The sequence below is a fragment of the Myotis brandtii genome, unplaced genomic scaffold, assembly GCF_000412655.1.
Source record: "Myotis brandtii unplaced genomic scaffold, ASM41265v1 scaffold731, whole genome shotgun sequence".
NCBI classification, from domain to species: domain Eukaryota; kingdom Metazoa; phylum Chordata; class Mammalia; order Chiroptera; family Vespertilionidae; genus Myotis; species Myotis brandtii.
Genome location: NW_005370895.1, coordinates 1,698,017 through 1,705,997, shown reverse-complemented (window position 1 = coordinate 1,705,997; position 7,981 = coordinate 1,698,017). Strand labels below are relative to the sequence as shown.

Sequence of the window (7,981 nt, the reverse complement as noted above, 5' to 3'; positions counted from 1 at the left end):
ATGGGGATCAAGCCTGTAACCTGGGCATGTGCCCTGATCGGGAATCGAACCGTGACCTCCTGTTAATAGGTCCACACTCAACCACTGAGCCACCCCAGCGGGCTAGGTTGCTAGTCTTAAAGCATCATAGAGGTGCCTGCCCTCTCTGTCCTTCCCTCCACCTGCCTGGTCCTCCCACCCCCAGCAGGTGCCTTTGCATGCCGGCCATTGCGCATGGGCCCTTCTCATCCCCGCCTGGGTTAGAACTTCCGTGGCAGCCCTGTGAAGGTTAAGTGTATTTCCACTTTGCATGCATGGTTCAAGGTCATAGAGCCACCAGAGTCAGCATTCGAGCTCGAGACTCAGCTGTGCATACTTGCCATTGTCTCGCCTTTCATTTCTTTTTCTTTCATAGGTTGGATCCAGCGCCTCAGAGACAGAGGGAGAAGCTGGACTCAGACGGGCCCCTGTCTGTGCCCTGTAGCCAGAGACCACCAGGGACGAAGCTGGAGTGGCTGCTTTGTGGCGACGAGGAAGCTGCCACACGTGTCTCCATGAGGAGCCCTGAGCATCTCAGTGCAGGGTGTTCGAGGACTCCTCCTGGGACTCGAGCTGCGTTAAGGGCTATGAGGGGAACTTCACAGAAAGCAGGGCTTTGCTCTGGGTTTCTATGTACAAGGGGGTCAGACGAAAGCAACAGAGCTAGAGCCGTGGTTGGTAGAGACAGCCGTCACCCGTGGTCGCTGGGGACGGGCAGTGATGGATGCGGTGTGCAGCGGCCTCGTTTTGGTCTGTGCTCAGACGTGATTACGGAACGGTCTCGTTTTGCCCGCCCTCGTCTGATGTTGGTGGATCGGGATCGGCGAGATGGGCTTCTGTTCAGCAGGAGAACGCAGCGACCCGCTGTGAGCACCTGGCCAGGGCTGCTCTTCTCGTTCTCACTACCAAGGCAAAGCCTCCCCCTCAGCCCGGCCTCTCTGCCTCCCAGTCTCATGTCTTCATGGTGGGGTGATGAGGGTCCTCACACCGGGAGAGGAAGAGGAGGAGGAGGAGGGATGGGCCAGAATGAGGGGGATCTGTTTGGGGGTTGGGGTGAAGTAGCATCTTGGCTCAGAGGATTCATAGTTGTCACTGAGTGGATCCAGTGGAATTCCGAAGCCATACTGGGGGGATTGGGGGGGTGGGGGGAGAGGATTTGGGATAACATTGGTGTGCAGGTCGCTTCTGAATTATTGGAGGAAGTTCCAGGGACTGGGGTGGGGAAGGCAGTAAGAAGTGGCCATACTTAATATAGACAATCCTCACAAGCCACCCTCTGGGAAACATAGGTAGTGTGACCGGACAGTGCAATTTTCTGGTCCGTCCCGATTGTAAGTAATACGACTATCTTACTACCTTGGATGTAATGTTGCAGGCAGCAAAATGGGATTTGAAGTGCAAGAGATTTATTGGGGGAAGAATTGGGAGAAGAATCAACGGCCGGGAGCATCTGAGTGAAGAGACAGGGGGAGAGGGACTGGGCAGGAGAACCTCAGAGGGCAGTGCAATTCTGAGAAAACCTTGTCCTGGCCACTGGGGAGGCACCTAGTCCAGCCGGGCAGGCGGGCAGGCATGGCGCAGCTCGGATGCCCCTGCCTTGCTCGGTCATTGCCCAGGCGCCAACAGGGAAAGGCTGGTCTGTGTCCCCGGTAGCCGGGCGGGCGGGGTGGCCGCCGAGCTGTCAGTCAACTCTGCTCCTTGCAGCAGGTTTTCTCAGAGCATCTGAGCATCTCCCTCCCAGCCCCGATTCAACTGCTGGTACCACTTGCTTGGAGTCTTCAAACCAGCTCAAGTTTTCCTAGAAGCAGAGCCAAGAGGGGATTAGACATGCAAGAATTTTATTAAGGGAAACGCCTGTGGAGGATATAAGGGGGGAGAGAGCCCTGGCCGGTGGTGCTCATCGGTTAGAGCGTCCCTCAGACCACAGGGCCCGGTTCCTGAGTTGCAGGTTCGATCCCTGGCCTTGCTTGGGGTGCACGCGGGAGGCAACCAAACGATGCTTCTCTCCCACATTGATGTTTCCCTCCCTCCTCCCCTTCCTCCCTTCCACACTCTCTGAAAATCATTGTTTCCCTCCCTCCCTCCCTCTCCCCTTAAAACTCAATGAAAAAATATCCTCAGGTGAGGATTAACCCCACCCCCCCAAAGGGTGTGGGGGAAGGAAAACCCTATACAAAAGTAATGGGAGCTGTATACTGCTGGTGAATAAATCAATTCATAGAGGAGATTAAAAAATCAAACTTTGTTAAGTCATGTGTCCTGAATTTTGGCTTGGGAAATATGGTTTCTTTGTAAGGCATGTGAAATGGTGGATTTGGAATTTGAAACATCAAAGTCTGTCTCAACCAATACTTTTTTGCACTTCCTGTTCTAGCTTCACAGGCCCCTGGCCCTAGCTGTTTCTCAACTTCTCAACAGGGGGGTAAAGTGGGGGTCGATTTTGCTTCACCAGGGAATGTTTGGTAATTTCTGCATTTTTTTTTTAAATGTTAAAAGTATTTTTTTTAATTGAGAGAGAAACATCGGTAGGTTGCCTCCACATGTGCCCCGACCAAGGATCGAACCCGCCACCTTTTTGGTGTACAGGACGATGCTCCAACCAACCGAGCCACGTGGCCGGGGCTGTCTGCAGACATTTTAGCTGTCACAGCTGGCGCCTAGTGGGCCGAGGTGCTACTAAACATCTTACAAAGCACAGAAGAGCCCCCGGAACAGAGAACGATCCTGCCCAGGTCGTCGGTAGTGCTGAGGGTGAGAAACTGCCCTGCTGATCCTCTCCGTCCTCTTACAAGGAGTCAGGCAGCATGGCTGACTTAAATGGGCTTAGAGGGGAGACGCCCAGGGACAGTGACAGTTACAGGTACAAGGTTCGAGTGCCTAATGCTTCAAAAGAAAGGCCAACAATCAATACGCCAGTGTGTGGAATTAGGAAAGGTTTATTGATTGGGAAGGTGCCTACTGAGAAGATGGGAGAACTAATCCTCAGATCCCTCTTAAGAAAGCCCCAAATTCAGGCATCTTTTATGTCAAGGGAAGGGAGGAGGGTGTGGTCAGTAGACAGTGAGACAGCTTGGCGCCGACAGGGATCCAAGACGGCATCGTCTGGACCTGCTGCGAGCTGCCTTCCAACTGGGCTCACCCAGCGGGAGCACCTGCAGGCTCTGGAGGCGGGCATAGACAGCTCTGTGCTCCGGGCCACACACTGTGTGTGGCTGTGTCCTCCACACAGAGATGGCTTTCCGTGGCGTCCCCTGGCCCTTCTGCCCCTCGGTGCTCCTGGCCAGCCTTGGAATGCCCCGACAGCCCCTTGCTGGTTTGCTGATCATTCCCATATCTCTGTCAATACAGGAGTCACATGTGCCGAGCCGGCACAGCCAGGTTCGGTGAGCCTGAGAGGGGGCAGTGAAGGATTGAGACTTTTCAAGAGAGGAAAGCTGAGTCTGGCTGGGACGCTGCCCCCTCTGACGGAGAGACAGCGCCACGCACTACAAGCCGAGTCTTTGTTTTATAGCCAGTTTCCACGAGGCAAAGTAAGGGCGTGGTCAAGATGTTTACAACCTTCTCGTGGGTTTCGAACCTACTCAATTACATGCACCTAAAATCTAGTAAGCCCACATCACTCAGCCACGTGGGGCTACGGGTTCGGACCATGAGATCAAGCTTACAAACATAGCCTTTGGCTGCAATTGTGCTGGGAGGGCGTTGCCCTCCAAGCGAGGACTTGCACGTGGCTTTGCCACAAGAGGACCAGCACCCTCTCATTAGTCCGAGGCTTGAACCTGTCCAAACGCTGTAGCCGCTCTCCACAGTCACAGTCGTTTGGGGACAATGCCAAGCTGAAACCTTGCAGGACAAACTTAATAATCAATGGGGAGAGTTCCTTACATAGGTATGTAGGTGAGTTCCCTGAGAATATGGGACTCTGGGACAAATGGGGCAGTTGAGGCCTATATATAACATTCTGAACTAAGAGGGAGGCCAGGGTCTGGGACTGCAGAGGAAGGTGGGCAGTTCACAGGTAGATGAGCGGGAGCAAGCATCTGGCACACCAGCGGGACACAGAGGGGAGCCCTTCTAGATTCTTCCCGGTCTGCTACACTTACTTAGGTCATATTTTGATGCTAAGGTGATGCTCCCTTTCTTTAGGCAGGTTTTTCTAGATGAATTCCTTGAAGCATGGGGAGAGTCTTAAAAAAAAAAAACAGCTTAAAATAACCCATGTTTCCAAGAGGCATATTTTGGCAAACTCTGCTTCCCCTCACTGGCCACTCAGCCTCCCTGTGCGCCCCAGTTCTTTCGCCTGAAGATGGCATTGGCCTTGGAGATGGTTCTCTCTGGCTGTGTCCTCACATTGCATGACACGCCAGTGCATTCTAGTGGGGAAAGTGGTTCGTTGTTTTGCAGGCTGTGCCATGATTTTTAGCTTGAAAGATTCATAAACGATGCTCATAAATGAGTCACCCATGAAAGGCAGGCGACACAGAACCTAGCATCAGGCTTCAGAAATAGCCCTAGAAAATCTGGAAGGAAAAAATGTGTTTTTACAGGAGCCCCTGCCACCAATCACAAGTACTATACACAACAATACACACCACTATCAACTCCCTTTTACGAACCTTTCACACACCAGGAAGCATCTGGAAACTTTCAAGCTTCAAGGATTTAATGTATATAACAGATGGGATATGGGCTTTGGAACTCAACAGACCTATGATGGAATTCCAGCCCCATCGATGAGTGTTCTTTGAAAAATTAACCTCTCTCTACCTCATTGTCCTCAATTATAAAATCGGTTTAGTAATCCCTGTCTCCTAGGTTATTATGAATATTAAATGAGATAATTTCTGGGTTATTGCCAGGACATGGTAAGGGCCTTCGGGGTCTGGCCCAGCACACATTAGGAGCATACACATTGCTCATTTTATTAATATCTCCATGTTCTCTTAGCAAAGCCAAAATCAAAGGAAGAAAGTGCCTAAAGCAGCGGTTCTCAACCTGTGGGTCGCGACCCCTTTGGCGGTCGAACGACCCTTTCACAGGGGTCGCCTAAGACCATCCTGCATATCAGATATTTACATTACGATTCATAACAGTAGCAACATTACAGTTATGAGGTAGCAACGAAAATAATTTTATGGTTGGGTCACAACATGAGGCACTGTATTTAAAAGGCCAGAAGGTTGAGAACCACTGGAGAGGTTTAAGGCATCAAGGACACATCAGTGGAGGGACATCTTCTTTCTTTGTGTGTGGCTTTATTTTTATTGATGAGGGAGAGAGAGAGAGAGAGGGAGAAAGAGAGAGAGAGAGATTTGTTCTTCTACTTATTTATGCATTCATTGGTTGATTTTTGTATGTGCCCTGATTCGGATCAAACTCACAACTTTGGTGTATCAGGCAATACTGCAACCAACTGAGCTACCCAGCCAGGGTGAGAGCTACTCTCCTTTCAAATACATTGTTCTCAGAGGAAGGGTTTAGGCCAGTGCTCTTCAAACATTTTGCCAGCATCCTCTCAACCCATTTACTGTTAGCACACAGCTGAGCAAAACATCACAGGTCTAGTGTCTATTTTTATAAACATGGATTTTTCTTTTTTAATTGGTTCATACATCATAAAATGAAGCAGAGTTCTGCATCAATAATTCAAGTTTTCACTTTTAGAGCTGTAAATGTTGAGAAACGTTGAACAGATAAGTTGGTGGGACTGAAGAGTGACATCTCTTAACACTTGACCTCCTCGGGGACAGGTCAAAGTGCCCTCTGTTGGAACCCTTGCAAAAGGAGTGTTCCCCCAGTCTCTGCTTCTTCAACACCTACACCAATATTTCAAATTGTTGCGAAGGCAACACACCAAGGCAAAGAGGGAAAGGGTGATTGTGAAAGAGGCCTCAACCTAGTAGAGCAACACAGAAGTTGACGATCTAGAAACTGATTCCTTATCATTGTTCATATACACCCTGGAAAATTCTCCTAATTTTGTGCCTCTGAGCCAGGGCCGGGACTAGTGAAGTGAGTGACACACTCACCTGGGGTACAAAATTGAAGGAAGCACCAAAAAAAACCCTCAGTAATCATGATACATAATGCTTGAATGAGATATTTGTAAAAATAAATATTAATGCAAAAAAAAAATCCGTGGTGAACAAAACATCGAAATTTAAAATAAAAATCCTAGGACAGGCGTACCCCAGCTCGAAGTCCACAGGTGTCCCAAATGTAAGAGCTGGCGGCTGATCCAAGATGGGTAACCATTCTCTTGCCCATACTGCCACCTGCTGCCAGAAGTGAGTAATTCTCGCTGTCTGGCCAACCGGGCGTCCCAGTGCTGCGTCCCCACACTCTCTTGCCTGCAGCCACCCACCTCAGGAACCTTGGGAACCTCTGGCCACCTACTTCCTGGTGGATGGCTGCGTGTGCTAAAAAGATCCCAAGGCTCAATTTCTAGACCTAGATCTGAGTGTCAGCGTTGCCTCTTTGCTGGGCCTTCTTGAACGAGTCACATCACCCTTCTGAGCCTGAGTCTGCACCTAAAATGGACCTCATTACCTCTTCCCATAATTGAGCAATTACGTGAGACTCTTTCTGTGACAATGCCAAGCAGACCGGCCAGAAGTATGCTGCCTCAGCCGGCCCACTCACTACCCTGGATCAAATCACGCTGTCACCAATTTATTACCGAAGGCGAGACACTCCAAAAGACAACCACGCCGAACAAGGTGCTAGAGAAGTCCAGACAGTGGCTGGTGCTGTGGCCAGTGGGATAAGGAAGGCTTCCCGTAGGAGGTGTCACTAGAGCTGAGCCTACGGGACCAGAAGGGCCAGGTCAGGCCAAGAGCTGGCCAATAGCCTCTAGGGATCGCTAGGCCACGTCTGTTTTATCTCGGGAACATTCCAGGACATGAAGCAAGCATTAGAGTGGTGGTAGGAAGGCCAAGGCCCTTGTCATCAGCCCTGGGTTCAATCCTGGATGTGCTACTTATGAGCTGTGTGACCAAAGGAAGTCACTTAACTTCCTTGAGCCTCAACGTCCTTCTCTAGGGAATGGGGATAATAAGACATCTTGTCCTGGGTGGGTAAGATTAAATAAGATGACATACTTAAATCGCCTGCGATATGGTGGCTCAATGAGTGGCAGCTGCTATTGTTAACATGGGGACTTCTGTGAGGAGTGGGAAGAACAGGGACACAGCAGTCGGGCAACCCTGGCAATGGTCATATTTGGCTTCTGGACCCGCCCCCCCCCTCAGTGTGTTGGTCAAGGAGGGGGGTGCTGATCCCACCGTGGCAGCCTCTGCTCCCGCCCACCCCCACCCCCAGCAGGACTCAGCATATAAGTACACCCCGGAAAGGGAGTGTGGGGGTCTCCCCGCCCTGAGGTTGGGAGGGGATGCTGGAGTCCAATACAGTCGGGGAAGCGGAGTTCAGAGAGAGGCCTGGGGATCTGAACGCTGGCTGCGACTTAGATGACACATCCGAGAGTGTTCATTCCCCACCTTGACAACAGATGCAAGAAAATGTCCTTGCTTTCCGGAAACACTCAAATATTCAGGGATAGGGAACATCACGCCTGCAATGTACTGCCCAATGGTTCAGAAAAAATAAAAGGGTAAAGAGAATAAGGGGAAATGTTAATGTCTGGAGAATCGAATTGAAGGGCACACAGGAATGGTTGCAACTTTTCTGTATGTAGGAAATGATACGAAAAATAAAAGTTATTACAAGAAAAAGGCAGCAGCCGCCAGGGTTCTCTTCCTCCTCCCTCCCTGAAGCCCTTCTCTCCAGCATCCACTCGCGTGTCCAGCTGCCTTCACACGCCCCGCCCCAGCACCCCGCACCCCGCACGGACCCAGCCACTCTCCAAAAGCTGCACCGACTTTATTTGCAAAAGGAGGCTCCAAGCACTGCAGGGCATCTGCGAGCAGGGGTCCGAGGCTGGAAGGTCCCCACAGCCCTGTGGCCC

The 7,981-nt window shown here is 50.8% G+C and overlaps 1 long non-coding RNA gene across 1 annotated transcript; it reads right to left on the bottom strand.

Moving 5' to 3' along the window:
* Window positions 1-5,587: 5,587 nt before the first annotated feature.
* LOC106724128 lies at window positions 5,588-7,975 on the bottom strand. Its single transcript, XR_001359886.1, has 2 exons — window positions 7,515-7,975; window positions 5,588-5,834 (listed from the first exon to the last, which is right to left on the bottom strand). It is a non-coding gene; the product is annotated as an uncharacterized LOC106724128 (long non-coding RNA).
* Between the last annotated feature and the right edge of the window lie 6 nt (window positions 7,976-7,981).